The 22900-nt window shown below is 42.0% G+C and overlaps 1 pseudogene; it reads right to left on the bottom strand.

The window, feature by feature from the left end:
• Positions 1 to 1569: 1569 nt before the first annotated feature.
• On the bottom strand, positions 1570 to 20990 carry LOC128625946 (uncharacterized; annotated as a pseudogene).
• Between the last annotated feature and the right edge of the window lie 1910 nt (positions 20991 to 22900).

The raw sequence follows: 22900 nt of genomic DNA, 5'->3' as shown, positions 1-22900 counted from the left end.
AAAAAAAACTTGTGATGTTTTGGAGAGTCATGTCCTTCCATTTGCATTTCAACTATTGCCCCATACCACTTTTTGCTTTTGAAAACCCTGTTATATATAAGGAAGAATTTCTTTATTTCCATCCATTTCCAGCTGTGCTTCTCATAAACTGTGCTAATAAGAAGATAGATATTTTGTCCATGATGACCTCCATAGCAGTTATGCAAGTCATATAAGATATAGTTCCCACAGTGGCCTATTCTAAGTGATTCAGTTCTGGGCTTACATTTGGCCCAATTCCAGGTTTTGTGGCCCATACATAAAATGAGTCGCAATGGGCAGCGGCAGCTCATCCCAAGCTCACCCCCTCACCCTGCCTCCAAGGCCCCTTTTCTGTGACTCTCTGGTGAGCTGACAGCAGCCCTGCCCAGGTTCTCTCCTGTTGCTACTTTGATCCTAAGCCCTTCCTTGTTTCACTGTCCCCAACTTTAATAAACGTCCTCTCAAAATTAAAAAAATCACTATAACAGACAAGATTTGCAAGATTCACTTAATGGCCCCTTAGTTTAAAGTTTGCCACAAGAGTTCACTTCCATAGAACTACTAGGTGCATTTTATTGTACTCAGATCTAACCTGTCTTTAAACAGCCAAGCATTTGGTCCATGATTTCTTAAGAGGTATCCAAACCCAGTGGAATCACTTTGTTGAGATATCAGTAACCATCCATGTACAGCACCCATGTGTGTTATAAAGCCACAATGCAGTTTTATAACATTTTCACCCATTCAATTAAAATCCTTGGGGCACGCCCATTTGAATCTCCTTTTCAAGTGAATTTTTCTTCTCAGCACTTTGTTCCTTTTTATTCTTAAATAACACACCATGTTGTGATTATACCACATTTGTTTATCTACTCACCACCTGATGGACATTCAATTACTTCTACTTTTTCCCCAACCTATTTTTCTTTTTTACTGTAACTCAACAGCTTATGGTCTATGTTCTACAGGGTCCAGCAGAAGTAATGCCTACTTGAGTGTGGTTGGTAGGGTAATAATATGGGTGTAATAACTTATAGTTTTAATCTGAACATCTCACCTAAAATGTCATATGGCATGCTTGACTTTGATATTGTTATGTTACAGAATTACAGGCTTAGGATTTTGTAATTAAAAAGGGGCATTTTTATTTGTGCTGGACCCTATATGTCCTCCTCTCTAGAACTCCAACTTCCTAAATGGCTGCGTGTGGCTGTAAAACACCCAATCTGATGCCTCGGCTCCCTCTGCCATATCTGACCCTCCTCAATCCCTGACCCACTGCGTCACAACAAAACTGGCGTTTAAGGACTATAAGGCCATCATGATTTTCAATCATCTTGGTTTTTCATAACCAGTCGTGAACAGGATCATTTACTTAAGGCATTTTTCTAGCCTCTGAGGCCATGGTTATGATCACATGACTCAATACTTTTACTAAAATTCATTGAATTGTACATTTAAAATGAGTAAATTTTATGGTATTTAAATCATAACTGAAAGCTAAAAAAAGGTAGAGGAAGACAGATAACAAAACGGGGGTACAGAAACCTAAATGATAAGGTTCAAACTGTCAACCTGGGCAGCAGACACCCCACATCCAGGGCCCACAGATGATCCTAAATGAGTCAGGAGTTCATTAAATGCAGGGTAACCTTGCAAGCATAAACCCTGTATCTTCTGTGAGCTCTGGACACTCACATGCCCAGCCTTTGTCTCTTCAACACTGGCCAAATTCACACAACTGGAATACAAGCGCAACAGCACACAAGGTCAAGAAAACAAGCTTTGAACTCTTATCAGATCTTCAAGCCCTCCATTTGCCACTTTGTAAGCAAATCAAGTTCCTCCAAAATTTAGAGAAGACTTATATTTTCATTTAAGATACCCAGTTTAATTAGAATTTCAGATAAACAATAAATAATTTTCCAGTTTGTATATGCCCCATGCATTAATGAGGCTTACTCACTAAGTATACTTGGTACATTCCTATTGAAAAGTTATTGGTTGTTTATCTAAAATGCAAATATAGCCAGGCGTCCCATATTGTATCTAGCAACTGTAGAAAATTTACATATCCCCTTGGTAGCATGTGAATATTAATAGAACCAAATTATGCAACTGTGAGAGGCCATTTAGATACATTAACAAGAGATCTCTAAGAATTACCCTGTTATACAGGGGTAGGCAAAAGTAGGTTTACAGTTGTTCCCATAGAAAATGACATGCAGGTTATGATTATCACATAGCTTTACTAACTGAAAAGACAGTTCACTGAGGTATAGTCTCAGATGTGCTCAAATTGCTGGCCTGCATTATTTACACATTCCTGCAGTCTACTTGCTGTACACAAGCACAATTTGGCACAGAGTTGTTTCTTGCCATCAATTTCTTCACATGGTTCTCTTAGGCGGTGAATCCTATCACCCAGCATGTGTGGTTTTTAGGACAAGACTTCACCTTTGACAACACACCAAAAGAAGAAGTCCTCGGGGTGAGGTCTGGTTATGGTGGTGACCATTCCACCAGCCTTTGTTGACCTATCCACCTGTTGGGTAATTGTTCAAGAAACTCACACACAGTTAATGGTATAATGTGGAAGAATTCTGTCTTGTTGAAAGAACAGGTCATTGTTATCATGCCAACTCTGTAACTGTGGCAAAACGGTACCCCTCAGCATGGTAAGGTACAGGTCATGTGTAACAGCTGTATGGAAAAAATAGGTCCAAGTAGCCCTTTACCACAAAAGACCGACCCAAACTCCGATTCCCCAGCTGATTCCACTGTCCTTCTATCACTACATGAGGATTTTCCCTTGAAGAGCAGACACGGTTGTGCCAATTTACAGCACCAAAAAGTTTAAAATGAGTTTCATAGGGCCACGTAATTGGCTTCTTCATTCAGAACCACTTTTCAGAATTATAAACATCCAGATCATCCTCTAATAACCCATGATACAATGCTGGCAGATATACTGTCCAACCTAAACATTGCATAAGATGACTCAAAGATCTACAGGAAGTGCCTAACTCAATAGAAGCTCTGTTCGCTTGGGGGGATGGGGGGGACCTCTTCATAAATGCCTGACTCATTAACATTTCGTTTTCCTGAGTGGTAATACTGACTGGTCAACCACTTTTTGGACCATCACAGATAGACCCAGTTTCATCAAATGTATCATGTGTTCTGTAAATTGTCTACTTAGTGAAGGTGTATCAAATTCTTCACCCCATTTCTGTTGAATTTTTTTGGCATTCCCTGTTTCGGTATTTTTTTTTTCAAATAACATAAGATTTAATCATTGGAAGCAAACTAGAAGGAAAGCTTACAACTGAGCAGAATTATGTGTCAGTGCCTTTTGCAAACTGAGCTAAGACAGAAAGGGACTGGCACTGACCCTCTACCTCTGTGCCCGGTAGTCTGGATTAGGAAGGGGAAGAAGACAGGTGGCTCTGTGTGTTGAGGTCACCTTACCCACCACTTGCTCCTGGCCAGCACCAGGAGCCCCACCTTGCCGGCCCTGATCATGACCCTTCTTTTTGTGGCCTGAGACGATGTCACCAATACCCAGCAGCAGCACTTCCTTCTCCACTGCTGTCTTACATGTTTGTAGTTTCACAGCCAATGGCTCCCAGATGCCCATTTCTATCATGCCCACCAAAGTACCTGCTTCACCATGTACACCCCAGGCCTCAGCTCTCCCAGGTGTGCTTGGCCTCAAGGGAGGTCAACAGATGGACGGTGCTCATCCCACTGTTCTTGATGAGGGTATGAGTAATGACCTCCAGGGCCTGGTCAAGAGCCCTACATGGCCATTGCTACACACCAGTTATGGCCTTGGATGTTTCTGTCAAGGCGTGGACCACAGCCATCTCACAGCCCTCCACCCTGACACCAGCTGTGAGTCCAGGGGAACACTGTGGCACACTTGCATGGCATCCTAGAGTTGCCTTCTACTTCCAAGAGAATCTCTTTGCTGACCTCCCCTCCCCTGCCCCAAAACAAATGGTACAGGCCTTGGGGTCTCTACACTCAGTGATGAATGGAAAGTAGTTATCTCCAATTTTCTTGATTTCCACCAGGCCCACTCCAGTCCCAATATCGTCATCTCTCACTTCCTCTGGTCAGGGGACTATCTGGGCCCCACATACTAGAGCAATACGATGACTGTCTATGTCCTGGACTCTGCAGACAGCTGTGATGTCAGTCTGCAGGAGGCAGTGCTGAGCTAAATCTGAGATGCCCTTTTCAGTGCTGACCACATCTGGCTTCAGATTGGTAATGTCGTCCATCACAGAGCTGCTAGATGGAGCCCCAGATACTTTCAAATGTACAATTCCTGATGAGTACCCACTACTCCATAGAGTAATGCTATAGCATAACCATTGTGTTTGTTGCCCATTCCCTATTATCTATACTAATAAAATCAATAGTCATGTGCAGATATCTTCATTTACATTAACATAATTTCCCATGTGACAAATTCCTAGAAAAGGAATTACTAGATAGAATGATTGCCAGATTCCTTTCTAGATACATTATACTAATTTATATTCCCACTAGTACTGAGAATATATTGGAGGTCTACTTTTATAAGCCCCACATCTCCCTGCCAGACTTCTTGCAATTTTAAGGGAATGATTAATTTATGGTTATTTGGAGAGCATAAGATAACTTCTTTTTACCCCTGTCCCAGGGTGATCATGGCCTTCACGGAATAGCACAGAGGAGAGACCACCATGACTTCACCAGTAAGAGACAAGTGTCTGCTCTCCACACTCTGGTAGCCTGCAGAGTTCTGCAGACATCAAGTATAGCTTTAATGAAACATTATTGGATTCACTCTCTGGAGCTGGAAGTCAACACATCTAATCAAGAGCATGAGAATATGGCCAGCAATATAGTGAAAAACAGGAGAGAGAGCAGTACTGGGTAGCCATGCTATGTGCTCAGATACTGAAGTTCCAATAAAACATCACCACATGGCCCATTCATATTGTACTGTGTCCACTGAAGGATGGGCTGTAGGTAAACATGAACGGCATGGAGTTCAAACAGGTAAAAACATAGAGTGTTGATTCAGACCGGAATTATGCGAATCCACTTTGGTCATGGGAGAAACTGTAGTTGTTTTGGTTTGGTTTTGAATTGCAATGCAGCAGGCATATTTTAGTCTACAACTTATTCATTATATCTGACCAGCCAACAACAAGGAGACGTGGAGATTTGTTTGAAGGACAGGCTATATAACCTTCTATTGTAGAATGACAAGAAACATCTGGTTTTAGACTTGTTTAAAAAGTCCTTAGGACCAAACTAACTTAAGACAAGAACCATGGGTCCTGGCAGTTATAGAAGGCCTTGGCACAGGATAAAGTGTCTTACAGAAAGTGTAAGTGGCTACTTCTACCATGTTTGAGCTCTAAGAATGAACAAAATGCCATATGTAAATGCTGAGATACAATAACTCAGAAGTCTAAGGAAGATGGTAAATGCGGGGGGCGGGGGGAAGCCTTTTGGTTGATTCAGGGTGCCTCTGGGAAGGTACAACTATCCCATGTAGCTACATAGTAGCATCCTATAACAAGGCAGGCATTTGCCTCACTGTGGAGTATTCCATAGCCTTCAACCTACCCCACAGCACGCTGAGCTCTCACTAGGGTCAAACAGGCTGTACAGCAAGGTGAAGTAGCCAGCTGGAAGAGAAAACTCTGCAAGACTGGAGTTTGACATCTGTCACTTTCCTTTTCATTTTCTACTTTGGGTTCCAACAAAGGGATTCAAGGAGAGAGCAACAAATCACACAAACATCTGGTCATTGTGTTGTTTATTGATGCTTTCATCCAGCCTCCAGGATGTTGGAAGGAGAGACTCAGAAGTTTTGGCATAAATAAACCTTTTTATTTTCCATGATCAAACTGCCTATCCAGAAAGGCATCCAAGCCACAGGGCCTTCAGAGGAAGGAATAAATCCATCGCAGGATAACAGAAAGGTCACCTTGGCCATTTCTTTCCTTACCTTGGAAAAGGGCAGGTGAGGGAAATAAATAAGACAACAAAATTTGACTGGCAAACAGAAAATGACAGCACTAGAAGTTGTAGGATCATCAGACTACGGAAAATGATATATTAGAAACAAATTACGAGTCTGCAACTCAAATTGGGTCCATGGACCAATGCCAGTATCACCCGGGAGCTTGCTGGAAAGACAAATTTTCAGGCCGTACCCCAGACCCACAGAACCTGAGGCTGGGGCCCAGGAGTTCAGTGTAATGAGTCCTCTAGGTGATTCTTACGCACAACCTTGAGGATGAGAAGCCCTAACTAAACATCCCTACAGTGTCCACAGTAAAACATACAGGACACCAGGAGACCTGAAAGGCCCACACCTGGTCTTCTTCCAAGGGCCTAGGGTTACTGCTACTTACATAAGCAAGGCAAGTTCACCAGCAAAACTGATCTCATACAGGAAGAGCTTGTTCATGAAAACAGAATGTTATTTGTCTAAGAATTGACCATACAAAAAACTGACCACTTCAATCTTCTTTCACAATTAAACCTTCACCTGTAGGATTTTTGTTCAAAAGTGGAGTAAGCCATGGCTGGTGCAGCTCAGTGTATTGAGTGCCAGCCTGTGAACCAAAGGGTCGTTGGTTTGATTCCCAGTCAGGACACATGCCTGGGTTGCAAGCCAGGTCCCCAGTAGGGGTTGAGTGAGAGGCAACCACACATTGATGTTTCTCTCCCTCTCTTTCTCTCTCCCTCCCCCTCTTTAAAAATAAGTAAATAAAGTATTTTTAAAAGGGGGGAATTAACAGTCTTTTTGAGTCCAGCTGCAACTCAGATCAGAGACCTAGTCCAGAATTTCAGGAGGTGGAAGAGCAAAGATGAGACTGAACTCTCTTTCAGGCATAGTCCCTCTCCCCCATCACCATAGCTCTATCTCACTGACTGCCTGAGACCTGAGGCTATAGGGTGGGGTGCACTTGAATCTGTAATGTAAGTCTACAAATAGCCACACTTACAAAGGCTACATACAATCATGCACATAATACTGGTTACTAAATCCCCTATTATACTGGGACACCCAGAAGAATTTAAATTGCCCATTATGTGCAAAGGCATTTAATTAATTTCCCTATTTAGAGATGAAATGACCAGGGTCCAGAGTAATAGCCCTACTTGACAAAAGCCTCAGACCTCAACAACAGCCTCAGTGGAGAATCCAGGCTTCCTGACTACTAGAGGCCCCACATTTCTCAAGGTGATTTGTTAATGCTGCCCAACGGATATTAAAAACTATTATCACCTTTTTCAATATATCTGAGTGATGCCGTATATGTGAGACATAAGACTCACTGGCATAGAGCAGGCAAACCTCAAATTCTTAACAACAAGCAATGGAAAAAACTCAGTAAAGGCAAGCCAACAACACAGGGAAAGCACAGGGTCACAAATATGGAGCTAAGCAAGCAGGTAGATGCCCAGACGTGGGACGTGAACTTACCTTCTGCTATTCATCCTTCAGAAGGAACTGAGCAAGGGAAAGCAAAGTATCCCAGCCCCAAAGGAAACAGTGAAACCAGTAAGGAATCCAGGAACCTAAAACATATGGGAGCTGGACCACTGAGCGAAGGCCCAGGCGCACGACCCACGTCCAATGAGCAGTAAAGTTACATGGTATTGAGCCAACTAAAGGCCTTATATTTCTTCCTATGTGTGGGGCAGCATCAATTCCTGTGACTTAAGTGGTTATAGCTGTGAAAATTGGCAAATAGTGCTAGGCACATTGCTAGAACAGTAAGTCTCAAAGTGCGGCCCCATATCGGCAGTGTGAGCATCGCCTGGGAAACTTTTATAAAAAATACCAAATTCTCAGCCCCACTCCAAACCTACTGAATCAGGATCTCTGAGGGCAGAGCCAGCAGTCTGTGGTTTAACAAGGGCTTCTGATGCACACTGAGAAGCACTGCAGCGGTGTCTATGGAAAGGGTAAACGGAGAGATAAGGCCGGTGCAGTAAAAGCAAGTCATTATAAGTAGTCTTAATAACGGTACTTGGAAAGAGCCAGTGAAGACTGAAGCCACGCTACATAATGGGAGAAAACACAATAGACATAATGTGAAAGAATCATTAATAAAATGTGGTCAAGGATCAATAAAGATGGCAATGAAATTCAACAGCAGAATTTTAGCAATGTTGAAGGATCACCAATCATGTGTATGATACTTGTATTCTGATTCTGATGATGAGAGAAATCATGAGTGTCAGGAGGGGTCAACTCATAGTATCTGTTCGAAAGTTTTCTCATACCGTCAAGACACTCACCTGAAAGTAGTATTTGGTGCAAATCCTTGAGAAGATACTGTCTCAAAGATGGAAAAACAAACTTGAAGAAATGAACACAGTGGTCTAATGCAGCAATTTTCAACTAGCACGCCCCAAGAAGTTTTAAAACATGCAATACCTGCGCTGGCTGGTGTAGCTCAGTGGATTGAGCATGGGCCTGCAAACTAAGGGATTGCCATTTTGGTTCCCAGTCAGGGCACATGCCTGGGTTGTGGACCAGTTCCCAGCAGGGAATGCACAAAAGGCAACCACACATTGATGTTTCTCTCCCTCTCTCCTTTCCTTCCCTTCCCCCTCTAAAGATGAATAAATAAAATCTTAAAAGAAAAACATGCAATACCCAATATTTAGTCAGGGTCACTGACCTCTTTTCCCTTCCTTAGACTGTCAAATAAAAACATGACCACAGTCGACACAGCCATGGCCATCCAGGGTGGATGCCCTGTTGGGAACCATAAATATATAGGTCATATAATAGAGTTGCATCTTATTGGTCACGTCACATAATAAGGTTGCAGCTGATTGGTTAATTCTTGGTATCAGAAATCCTATATTCAAGTATAAGCACCTGATTTTTTAAAGTCACTTTGAAGCAAAACAGGTAGGTAATTACTATTATGATTTTCTTTGTAAATCCATCAAAATTATACTTCTATTTGTCATATTAGCAAAAAGTACATTTTTAAAGTGTGCTGCCAAATTTTAGTAATTAGTTTATGTGCCATGAGGTGGAAAAGGTTGAAAATCACTGGTTTAATGTGATCTAGTTGACAAAGATATTGAGAAAGAATTATGTTTGAAATATGAACACAGGTGTTGAACCAAAAAAATATGTGCAGGTTTTTAATTATATGGATTGATTCAGCAAATATGTGTTAAACATCTACTCTATTCAGACACTGAGGATGCAAAACTGAATAAAGCATAATCTCACTCAAAATATTTGCAGTACAGTAATGAGGGTCGGGCAGAGAAGACAGTCAATTCACAGTTGACACAGCTGTCGCAGAGATTCGCCTAAGGGGCTTTGGGAGCAGAGTTTCTTCAAAAAGTATCCCAGAACTCTTTCCAAAAGGGAGTAACACTCAGCTTGGGTCCAAAGAACAATGTACTGAAAGAACATTCTAGCAGAAGAAATGATTTGTGGGAAGATGTGGAGCCAGAAAATGACTTCTGGGAAATTCTGGAGGCTTTGCATGGCTGCAGCTGAAGCACATGAAGCTAGACAATGAGTAGACAGGTCGTGGTGGCCCTGAGTAGCACATCCTGGTAATTTCGCAAGTCAGGGAGGATAAGGAATGGGTGTGATCTTCAGACAGACCACTATGTCTCAGTCATATGGTGAATGGTTGGAAGAGAGAGCCAGAAAGGAGGCTGGTAAGATGAGTAAGGAAAAGGCCACAATTCAAGTGATGGACTGGGTCCAGGGGTGTCCAACCTTTTGGCATCTCTGGGCCATATTAGAAGAAGAAGAGTTGTCTTGGGCCACTCATTCAATACACTGGGACACGTAATCACAAAAAAATCTCATCGTGTTTTAAGTAAATTTATGATTTTGTGTTGGGCCACATTCATAGGCATCCTGGGCTGCATGCAGCCCACAGGCTGTAGGTTGGACACCCCTGGCTAGGACATGAGAGCTCAGGAATGTGGAAGTTATGCAGTCATAAGGATGAGGCCAATGATATGACAAAATTGAGACACGCTGATGCACCAGGATCAATTGGGGGATGGACCCCTGCAATTTGTAATAATATTACAAACAAGCTGGCAACCAATTTCATTATTTTTATAAACTAGAGGTGATTTAAGGTTATCCCTGTAACAATGGCAGTTAAACACTTCAATCTGAATTTTGGAGTGGGAGAAGAAGGGCTCAGGGAGGCCCCCAATAATTGCTCAACATCCTCTCTGAGCAAGACATTAGAGCACAGAGCAGTGACAGGATGTGAATGCGCACCCTCCCTCCTGGAGCTCACCAAAAGGTGAAGGGGCCAGAGAGGGTCTATTCCTCGGTCCAGGAATCAAGTCTACAGGAACTATACATCCTCTCTCCTGTGCTCCAGCATAGAAGGGAAAGAAAGGCAAGCCACCGCCCTCTGTTCTTCCCGGTGATCTCAGGGGGGAAAACTCTGGCAGGCATCAGGAAAGTCACAGTTAGGATCCAACAGACCAGTGCTCTGGCTTTAGAGGCTTTGTAGAGAGGAATGGCATAGGTAACCTTTTTCTTTCTCCTGCTGCTGGATCCTTTGCCCTTGATGGTATTACTATCAACACAAGGAAACTATGGGTGACTCTGGCTTAGGAGGGGGAGTGCCCTTAACCTTGGAAGGCCTACCAGACCAAGGAAGGGTTCTCAGGGAAAAAAATATCAGCTTGGGGCTGGCCCTGCCCTGCATCTCAGGGAAGAGCAGGGGTGGGGGGCAGGATAGAAACGGACCTATTGAGGTTTTTGCAAATGCCAGATCAAGTGACCAGTTGGGGAAGAAGATAAGCATTTCAACACAGAGGTCTGGACCATAAAACTGGAATCAGCATATGATTCTGGATCCTTTGTTCATTTCTGAGGCCCACAAGAACAGCATACTGACACTTAACTCCACTCCCAGAGATATGAGTCATACCAATAAGATCTAGAGAACAGACAGTTTAATATTGAGGACCCAAAAGTTTAAACACTATAAAGACCCTGGTTGAATTTACAATAAAATATTAAACAGCAGTTTTTCTTATGTGGCAGGATTTCAGGTAATTTAAAAATGTTCTGGCCCTGGCTGGTGTAGCTCAGTGGATTGAGCACGGGCCTGCGAACCACAGGATTGTGGTTTGATCCCCAGTCAGGGCACATGCCTGGGTTGCAGGCCAGTTCCCAGCAGGGGATGCACGAGAGGCAACCACACACTGATATTTCTCTCCCTCTCTCCTTTCCCTCTACTAAAGATAAATAAAATCTTTAAAAATCTTTTTCTTCTCTTTCATCATCAGCAACTCCTATAATGAATATGACTTTTATAAGTAATAATAGAAATTAAAGTTATATACAATATTATTATCATGTTAGACAAAGAACTCACTGTTTACAAAATTGATCTCATCCAACATATGTAAGATATGTATAGGACTACCTAAGGAAAGAGCAGATGTGAAGTGATAATAGAAATGCCAGTTTTAGAATAAGTGGTCATAATTGAAAATACTGTCCATCCTATAGCTCAAAGATATGTAAAACCTACCTGAATGCTACTAAAAAGATTACTATCCACAGCTGAAAATATATCACAATGTAAAGTCTCATATGTAAACACTCATATGCCAGAATCCCAATTCAAAGCACTAAATTGGCTTCCTTAGGTGTAGAAGCTATAGTAGAAAATCAGTACCTCAAAGACAAACAAAGATAAGTTCAAAAATGGAAGAGGATGGACTAATAATGGTTAAATAAACTGGTCTATCCATACAATGGAATATTACTCAGCAATACAAACATACCAACTATTGACACATGTTAATAACCTAGACAGATCTGAAGGGCACTATACTTAATGAATAAAATCACTCTGGAAAGACTACCTACTGCACGGTTTCATTTACACAATATTCTCAACATGATAAACCTGTAGAGACAGCAGATCAGCTGCTGCGACATGCACATATAAAGCAGCAGCACAAGGCTACTTGGTGGCGATGGAACAGTTCAGAATCTTGATTGTGATGGTGGCCACATGAATCTACACATGGAATACAACAGAGTTGAATGCGCACACCTACAAACACATGCATGCACACAAATGAGGGCATGTAAAGATGATGAAAACTGAAAACAATCTCTAGTGTAGTTTAATGGTGTACTAACGTCAATGTCCTTGTTTGATACTATGTGATATGTCACCATTGTGGGAAGTGACTTTCTGGGACTCTGTCATTATTTCAAGATAAAAACTTGTAAAAAGCATGTCTGAATAGGTATGTGAAAAAACACGGACACATTTTATCTTTCTTCTTTAGCAAATGGGAAATTTCTCATAAAATATTTAATATGAAACTAATATAGTATAGTGATGACCACCATACTAACTTTAGTACTTATAGCATAACAAATGGCCCTTTAAGAATTGGTATGTGAGAACAAACATGAAAATACAGGTAACTGACACAAAATGCACCCACTATAGAAATGGCCAAACACAAATAAAACTAAGTATATATTTTTAAAAGTATATAGTGCATCAATCCTTCCTATTTCTCAAATTGTCCAGGCATGAAATTCTTATATTGTGGTTTTATTTCTGTACACAGGAACAAAATATACTCTATGTATCACTCTTCCTAGGAGAGGATGCGTAGCAAGAAATATACATTCTTTTAAAGAGGAAACTTGAGGTTGTAAAGAGAACAAAGAATTTAAGTGGATGGCAGAGCAAGAGTGGAGAGCTGTGCAGTGAAGCTGGGGAGAGACAAGGAAAACTGAGGGGAGGGTAGACCTGGGCCCTCCAAAAGCATCTAGGAAGAAGGGAAGAGAGACGGCCTTTGGTGCCTACCTGGCAACTGGTTCTCGGGACTGTCTGTGGGACCACGATGGGGTCTTGAAGGAGTCAGAGAGGCAGCAAACATTTAGGTGCAGAATTTGCATATTAACCTGCGCTCTCCAAAATGGAAAGACAGACATCTTATTGAAAATGAAGTTCCACCTTAGAAGAAGTCCCCTACTGCAACTCTACACACAGTCTACCTGTGGTTCTCACTTTGGCCCTTTGCACACACTCCAAGAAGCAGAAGCAAGGTGGTGTGGCTGGGGCAGAAAGGCATGTGTCCTAGGAGACTTCAGGGCTCCTCTGGGGAATTTCTGGGAACCAATATGGGGGACCATCGGCCCACCATTTCAAAGTGCATTACCCTTAGTTGACAATAAATCCTGCTTTTCAACTTTAATCCCTGGTTTCTAAATATTATATGTTTATAAGAACTCTTAGCAGCAGCCGTGATGCTAGTTTAATTTCCTTTTTAGTCCTCTAGGCGGCCCTGATTCGTTTTAAATTAATCTTGCCAGAACCCATTGGTCTTTAGCCTCAACATAATCCAGAAAGGGAAAAAAAGGCACACAAAGAAAAAAAAATTAAAATAAAAATAAAATAAAATAAAAGGCACACAAAGAGGAATGAGACATTTTTTTTAAATTTTTTTTAAAGATTTTATTTATTTTTCTTTAGAGGAGAAGGAAAGGAGAGAGGGAGAGAAACATCAATGTATGGTTGCCTTTCATGCGTCCCCTGCTGGGAACTGGCCTGCAGGGAACCGGCCTGCAACCCAGGCATGTGCCCTGACTGGGAATCGAACCAAGATTGTCTGGTTCGCAGGCCCGCGCTCAATCCACTGAGCCACACCAGCCAGGGCAGGAATGAGACATTTAAAGGGTGTGATGGAAAAAAATAAGACAGGAACATTTATTTAGCACTTACTAGGTTCTGATTCTAGTGCTTTCCTGTGTTAACTCAATTAATCATCACAACAACCCTGTGAGGTATTATTATTACCACCATCCTCATTGTACAGATGAGGAAACTGAAGCACTGAAAGGATAAGCAACTTGCCCTCAGTCACATAATAGTGAATGGAAAGGTTTGATTTCAAATCATGTCTCAATAAAATGGAAATGGGAAAGCAACAAACAACTAAGAAACACACATTCTCCCCCCAAACAGATATGGTCTTCAATCAAGTATTTGTCTCTGTTTTGGCACTGACATTTCCTACTTAATCCCAGATCTTGAATTTATAAGAGCACTGCTGAAAATGGTTTCTGCTCAGAAAGCAACTTCAAAGAAAATGAGAATATAAACCAAAGATATAGGTCATGGGCAAGGTAACCAACATGAAAAGATATATAAAATTGTATTTTTCCACTTTGAGTAATTCAGCTCCAAACAAGCCATAGTCTCTTGAAATCAGATATCCTGCTGCAGATCCTATTCCCTGTGCCAGAAAGAAAACTTAAGAAAGAAATAGCTGCCACACATGTCAGATGGCATCCAGTGACACGGTGTGGCATCGGTCCACAGCAGAGGTTCTCGCCCTCAGATTTGTGTCCAAATCTCCTGCAGAGCCGAGGAAGACCACAAGGCCCAGTTTTGTTGAAGTGAGACAGGGTCTGGGCTTTGTTATTTTACCAGGTTCTGGGTGATTCTCATATCTACCAAAGTGTGAGAACCATTGATTTGCAGGGTTCTGGGTCCTGGTAGCTGGTAGAAAAGAGTCTGGGATGGCAAAACTGCTCTTTTAGCAGATATAAGCTTCAAGTGTCACAGCTACATCCCATTTCCTCACTGCGTGTGTTCCTCACGGCTCTCACCAGCCCTACATAATTGCAGCTTACTCTGTGCACCTCCCAATGTAAGCTCCATCTTGCCTGGGGTTGTCTCTGGAACAGAACCCAATGGTCTACACATAATAATTACAAAATAAATATATGTTGAATGAATTAACTGATGGAAATCTACCAGCATTAAAATTATAGAATGGGAGTTTTGCAGATAGTTCTGAATTGTCTGTAAATCTAACTCCAAAGAGCATATGGTTCAAGTGTTGAAATAGTCTTGTAATGTATACAGCTACTCCAGGGGTTCTCCAAAACGGAAAGACAGACATCTTATTGAAAATGAGACTTACTTTCTTTCAGTACCGAGGAATTGGTTAGTGATGCCGTGTTCCAAGCCTGCATTATCATTTTCACTGGGGAACCTGGGTACATATTAACCTCCTAGGATCTCTCTGACTTCTCCCTATATAGATGATGCTATTACCCATTACAAAAGGGGTATGGAAACTAATCACTTAATGACCTGGCCATTTTTTAATATACCAAATGCTTTTCAGACTGCTTCAGGAGTTTCTTTAATTACATATTGTTAAATGCAAAAGAATGATCTTTTCATCATGAAACAAATGCATTGCTATCAACTGAACAAGAGCAATTTCTCACAACCTTAAACAATCCAGTGTAAACAACCAAAAAAATACAAGGGATGCATAGAAAAATGGTAACACACTCATGCTGAACACGGTTTATACTGAACTACAGGGCAGCTCCCAGCTCTGATGCCACAATGGCCTCGTTACCCGCTAATGGTCACGCTGCAGAGGGGGTGGTTGAAGGGCAAGGGAATAGAAGCAATAAGATCTGTGCTTGCTTCCAGCTTGGAAAGTCAATGAACTGGAAGAAGTTTCAGTTTCTTCATTTCTGAAATGGAGGAAATAATCGTCTCTTCCTTAATAAGGTTATCAGAAGAGATCATGTGTGAGAAGTGTTGAACCCAATGCCTTGCGCAAAATAAGTGTTCAATAAAAATACTACACTGTTATTACCCTTGTTCTTTCCATGTCAATTGGTGTCTTGGGCTTGGACGGAATAACCAGGCCATCTCTCCGCCTTTTAGGTCATTCCCATCATACTCATATATTATCACAACCCCATCTATGTCGGTGCTATCCTAATGCCATAAACTGTTAGGGAAAGCTTTCTGTAAATGATAACCCTGGAACTAGATCTTCCAACATGAGGCCAAAAGGACCCTCAATTTCGCACTCACACATGGTTTAGTCAGCTGTGGCCTAGGGGACATGGCCCCCTAAGTAAGTTTCCTTTGAACGGGGATGGTGTCATTCAAGAGATATCTTAGGCCCTGGCTGGTGTAGCTCAGTGGATTGAGCACAGGCCTGCGAACCAGACAACCGCAGTTCGATTCCCAGTCAGAGCACATGCCTGGGTTGTGGGCCAGTTCCCAGCAGGGCACACATGAGAGGCAAACCATATATTGATATTTCTCTCCCTCTCTCCTTCCCTCCCCCTCTAAAGATAAATAAAAATATCTTTTAAAAAAGAGAGAGATCTTAGTTATAGCACTGACCTGTCCAGAATGCCATGCCGAGCCACCCTGACATTCTTAATAGTCTTTAAGCTTAGCTTTCCATATTTCCTTGGACATTTGTGACATGTGTGTGTAATGAATAGAAAATCCTAGTAGCCAATCCTTTTGTTTTACACAGATTCAATGACCTTCTTTGAAGCCGCAGCAGCAGGAAATGTTTCCATTTTCACTACTGGCGGGCAATGAGCCCAAAGGCTAGCTTCTGGAGCACTGCCTTTTCTCCATTGCTCCTTCCCACCACAGAAGTACCCTGTCAACAGTGCACCTCACAGCACCATAAGCAGTAACAATTGCTATCTGCTGGGTACCTATTGTGAACCAGGCAGTTGACACACAAACTCTTAAGATACATATAGTTATCCCATTTTACAGATGAAGAGGATGTTATTATAAACATTATAAAGCTGTCATATCCCCACTTAGGTCTCCAGAAGAGAACCCAATGTCCACTTTCCATTTCCATCAAATTCAGACAGGGTTTCAATCAAACGTTTCCACTCACTATTGCGTGACTTAGGGGGAGTTGCTTAACCTCCGTGTGCTTCTGCACGATGAGGAGGATGATGATGATGATGACGATACCTTGAGGTTAAGGTAGCTTGCCCAAGGTCAGACATCCTGTACAGCTGAGCTGGGGTTTGAACCCAGATCTGCTTGACAGTAAGCAAGGCCCCGTTATCTCCCTAGTGCTTGTGGTGGGATAGTGAAAGGACATTTTGCTTTGAGTCACATTTAAAGCAGTTTTTCAGCCTGCCATGTCGTGCTCATGTCACTTTGACTCACCATAGTCATAAGCAGAAATTGCTTCAGAGCCTGCTGTCCCTGGCTGGGCTGACATCCAGCTCCAAGCTACACTGGGAGAAGCAGTGCTTCTATTAAATTAATGTGCTCCAACACTAGTGCATCATTCCAGTCGCCTGGGAATAGGGAAAGCCTTATCGAGAACTCGCTATTCATTTTAAGCCACTTTAATCCCCTTTGGTTTGATGCAAATTCATTTCATTAATAATTAACAGCACTTGGCAACGCTCTCTCTCCATCTCAGTTCTCAGTCGGCATTCCACTTTGCTGAACCTGAGAGAAATCAGGGTCAAACCAAAGGAGAAAAGAAAATGAGAGAGCCAGGATCTAGCATTAACTCACCCACCCGACCCTTTACGGAAAAAGCAAGCTAACTATTCAAGCAAGAGATATTGGCATTATCTGTGAGGTGGTTTTTGAATGATCCTCGTAATTCATCTTCTTAATATTACATCTTTAATGAGCTCATCCATGCTTTGATAGTGTGGCCTTAAACCTTCCTCTTGGGTTGATATTATAGATCAGTGGTTCTCAGCCTTGGCCAGGAATCAGAATCACCTCTAGAGCATAAAAAAATACACATAAAATCTACTAAAGCTGAACATCCACATACCTTATGACCCAGCAAGTCCACTCTGAGGCATATGTCCAACAGAAATAAACAGTAGCCCCAACCTGGAAGCCATTCAAACGCCCATCAACAACAGAATGGGAGCTACATTTTCACACAGTGGAATAATATACACATTGTAAATGAATAATAGGCAACTACACATAACAATATGGAGGAATCCCACATGCATAATATTGATGATAAAAACCAGACACAAAGGAGTATATACTGTACAATTTTATCTGAGTAAACAACCAAAACAGACAAAAGTAATCTATGGTGTTAGAAGTCAGGACAGTGACTAGAGTTGAAGAACTAGTGACAGGAAAGGGCTCCTGGGCTGCTTGTAATATTGGTTTTTTGTCTGGGTTTTGGTTGCTTGGGTATGTTTTCTCGTGAAAATTCAATCTGTACACTTACGATGTGCATGTGCCTTGCTGTGCATATATTCTCCTCCTGTACACAGAGATATATGTGAAGAGGTCAGAAAAAGTCCAGCCATTGTTAATATAACAGGAACAGTTTACACATCGATGTAACCAGCAGACAAGGAGAGTGGACTGGAATGTGCAGCATGAACAATGATGACTCCACTGTACTAGTTAGTGGGGGTGGTAGACGCCATTGAGTAAGCATGTGTACTGTGTGGCTCTTACATTCAAAACGACTGAACAAGTACAACAACGAATCTGCTCAATTTTTGTGTTAAGCTTAACATCCCTCTGTGGGAACTATTCAGATGATTGAAAAGGCTGCAGCTATGGGCAACTGGTAATTGACAGCTTCAGCAAAACAACGTGCCTGCTCATGCATCACGCCTTGTGCAGAGATTTTAGTGAAACATCAAACCACCCAGGTGACTCAGGCCCCCTCCAGCCCAGATTTGGTACCCTGTGACTTCTGCCTTTTCCCAAAACTAAAACCCTTCGAAAGGGAAGATTTCAGGCTGTCCACAAGATTCAGGAGAATATGATGGGGCAGCTGGTGGTGATTGTGAGAATCATGTGAGGTCCCACGGTGCCTATTTTGCAGGGGACTGGGGCATCACTGTCCTATATACAATGTTTCTTGTATCTTATATCTTCTTCAATAAATGTCTCTATTTCTCATATTACATGGCTGGATACCTTCTGGACAGACCTCATAAAGCCCAGCAGCTTCCACACCAGCCCCAAACAGACACATACACAAACACCCACTCACTTCCCCTGCAGAGCATAATTCAGCAGCCTTGGGGCCCGCCCACACAGGTTCGGGGTTTTGTTTTTTTTTTAGCCTTTAAAATATTTTCACACTATCACCATCATCTCAGTATCCTTAGTTTTCAGTTGGCCTTCCAGCATTTGCAATAAACTGGTAGAAAAACAATATAATTACATTACCATCTGCATATTAAAATGTGGAAACTGAAAAACATCTAATCAATTTCTTGAGTAGATGTATAAGCTGAGAGTACTGTGAAGCTCCTTGTTTTCAACTTAGGAAAGAGGAGCCATGGAGGAACTTGAGCATTTTTGCTCTATGGGCCCAATGAACATGACACAAGCCTGCTCTTCTTCCTCGTAACAGTCACAAAATAATAGCTAACACCTAAGGAAGGCATCACTGTAAAGGATTTGCATAGATTTACTCATTTACACCTCAACATTATTTCAGGCAGGAATCATTATCCCCATTTTATAAATGAAGAAAGTGAAGTGCTAACAGGTTAAATGACTGGCACGTTGCTGTGCACCTGGTGAAACCCACAACTATGACTTGAATCTTAACAGTTTGCCTTCAGAGTCTGTGCTCTTAAGCACTTTGCTATATTCCTGGATACTTTATGTGGTCTAGAATCTTATTGCCATTGTAAATGGACTATATTTAATATATTTATAGTACATGGTGAGCAACATGCACTTAAATAGCAGTGTGTCTGCGGAAAATTTGTGAGATGACTAAAGTCGATAATATATCAATTCTTTTACATCATTTTTTCCAGCTTTATTGAGGTAATACTTCCATATGACATATGTTTACAACATCACAATTTGATACACAAATATTTTTCTAAATGTTCACCACAAAAAGGTGAGTTAGCCCTTCTACCCCCTCAGATAATTATCATTTTATCGTGGTGATAACATTTAAGAACTACTCTCTTAACAACTTTCAAGTATATAAAAATGGTATTATTGATTATAATAAACATGTACTATACATTAGATCCCCAGAACTGTTTCATCGTACAGCTGGAAGTTTGTACACTTTGACCAATCAGTATCTTTCCATTTCCCCACCCCCAACCCCCTAGTAACCAGCATTCTACAGTCTGTTTTTACAAATTCCCCTTAATTAGATCCCCACATATAAGTGAAAACATATGGCATTTGTCTTTCTCTCTCTGAACTATTTCACTGAGCATAATGCCCTCAAGGGCCATGCATATTGCCCCAAAAGGCAGGATTTCCTTCTTCTTTATGGTCAAATAAAAATCAATCTATTCTTCTGTTGATGAACATTTAGGTTGTTTCCATGTCTTGACTATTCTGAATAATGCTGCAATGAACATGGGTGTGCAGATAAATCTTCAAGATGGTGATTTCACTTCTTTTGAATATATAGCCAGGAGTGGAATTGCTGGATCTTATGGTAGTTCTATTTTTTTTTTATTTTTTGAGGATCCTCCACACTGTTTTCCACTGTGACTACACCAAGTTACAATCCCACCAAGAGTGCACAAGGGCTCCCTTTACTCTGTAGCCTCCCCAGTACTTTTTTCTCTTGTCTTTTTGATGATGGCCATTCTGGGTTCATTCTAACGGGTGTGAGGTGATACCTCATTGTGGCTTTCATTGGCATTTCCTTGATGATTAGTGTGTTGAGCACTGTTTCACATAACTGTTGGCTACTTGTATGTCTTCTTTGGAAAAACATCTATTCAAATCCTTTGCCCATTTATTAATCAGATTGTTTGGGGTTTTTTGCTTTTAAGCTGTATGTGTTCCTTATATAATTTGGGTATTAACCCTTTATCAAATAGATGGTTTATAAATATTCTCCCAGGATTCCTATTGGGGTTTTTTTAATGGTTTCTATTTCTTTACTAAACTTCTCATATTGTTCATGAATTGTTTTCCTAATTTCATTTGGTCGTCTGTGCTGTCTTGTAGTTCACTGAATTCCTTTAAAAGGATAATTCGGAATTCTTTGTCAGACAGTTCACAGATCTCCCTTTCTTGAGGATCAGTCCTTGGAGTTTGATTAGTTTCCTTTGGTGGTACCATGTTTCCTCGATTATCCATTATCCCTGTGGCTTCACATGGCTGACCGTACATTTGAAGAAGTAAACAACTTTTCTCATCTTTACAGACTGGTTTGGTGGGAAAAAGCCCTTCACTGGTCAGCCTGTCCAGGGATTCTATGTGAATTGTCTGGTGGTGTCAGTGAGCAGGCTTGCTACTGGAGTCCTTGAGCAGACAGGTCTGGTGCCAGAGTCAGCAGGAGGGCAGGCCTGGTGCGTGGACACACAGGGAGCAGCCTAATGACTGGATCTGTGTGGTGGGCCTGGTACTGGGCCTAGTACTAGGCCTGCCCAGGAACCTAGGCTCACAAGTGCTCACCTGGATTCTGGGTTCATGAGGCCTGATTGGGAACCTAGGGTCAGAAGAACTGTGCAGGGCCACAGGAGCTAGCTGGTGCCAGAATATGTTAGGAGTCTGGTGGCATGGGAGCCACCAGGGGTCGCAGCAGCCAGCTGGCACCAGGATGATCTGGGAGCCAGGGTATGTAGGAATCCCCTGGGAGCCCAGTGTCACAGGGGTTGGCTGGGAGGCTGAGTCTGCAAGAGCCCATCAGGAGCCTGGGGCCAGAGGACCTCCCTGGGGTCACTGGAGTCTATAGGAACTGGAGTGAGCTGGAGGGCTGGGTGTGCAGAATCCTGGTGCCAAGGATACCACCCAGGGCCATGAGAACCACTCAGGCCCAAAACGGTGGCCTGGGGCTGCCGGAGTCAGCATATACCAGGGTGAGATGGGGCATGGAACCCCAGGAGCCTGCTGAAAGCCTACATCAGTTCTTCAAGTGTTAAGAAAAACAAGCAGGCCAACCATGAAAAACAGTCTCCTGACCCCAAGGATGTTCGTGTAAGTGTAGTTATTCGTTCATTAGCAAACACTGAGTGAAAGCCTCTGGCAACCACCTCATCCCATCCAACAGGCAAACACTGGTAGGTTAGCAAAGGAATTAGTGTAAGTGATCACAGCACCACAAAAGCACATAAGATAGGGGAGCATCCAAGGGAGATCAGGAAAGGTGTCCCTGAAGAAGTAATGATGACATAAAACCTGAAGGATAAGTAGGAAGCAAAAGGAAAGGTGGGTGGGGCTGTAAAAATAATTTAATGTACTTTCATGAATAACTGTAATGCAAACCAGAATGAACAAGTACTATAATAGACATACAAAAAACATACAATAGAACCTCAGGATCTTTTTCCTTTTTCATTATATAAATCACCTCAAATTATCATATATCAAGCATGAACCCAGAAACCCTTGTATTAGATTTGTAGTTGGTCTCAAAAGCTAGAAACACAAAAAGAAAAAAACCCTGCAGGATGGGAATTTGAAATAGTACTTTTAATTCAACATATGTTGAAGGAGTCAAGATATCAAAGTGAAAAAGGAAATAATGGTGTTTACCCTTTCTGGAGAACACTAGCAACAAAGAAGGGAAAAGAAAAGACTCTAAGATGGTAAAATCAGCAGTCTCAGAAGGTATTCCTATAACACTGTAGGCCAGAACCTCCCCATTCCCCACCTACCACTGCTTCGCTCAGCTCCATCAGAAAAGTAAGGGCATCCCATCAGACCAAAACAATGCAATATATGAAGAATATGGTTAAGTGCAAGTTCAGAGACTTCCCAAGAGGCTCACACTAAATCCAGGTGCAAAGAATGAATAGACTTTGCAAATCTTAAACCAGCTCCATCGTACCTACTGACATAACCACCTTCCAAACTGCTCTCTACTCACCACAATCAACCAATCTGATCTTTTGAAAATGTAATTGTCATCGGCTGTGCAACCCTTCCCCAAAAACCCTTTAATGGCACCCATTGCTGGTAAAGTGAAAACATAGTTCCTTAAAGTAGCCTACAGGCGCTGCCTGGTCTAGCTTCTGCCAACCTCTCCAATCCTATCTTGTACCCCC

Source organism: Artibeus jamaicensis, unplaced genomic scaffold (assembly GCF_021234435.1).
Source record: "Artibeus jamaicensis isolate MK-2021 breed Jamaican fruit bat unplaced genomic scaffold, CSHL_Jam_final scaffold_1283, whole genome shotgun sequence".
NCBI lineage: Eukaryota > Metazoa > Chordata > Mammalia > Chiroptera > Phyllostomidae > Artibeus > Artibeus jamaicensis.
The sequence above is the reverse complement of the archived record's forward strand: the minus strand, read 5'-3'. Positions and strand labels throughout refer to the sequence as shown.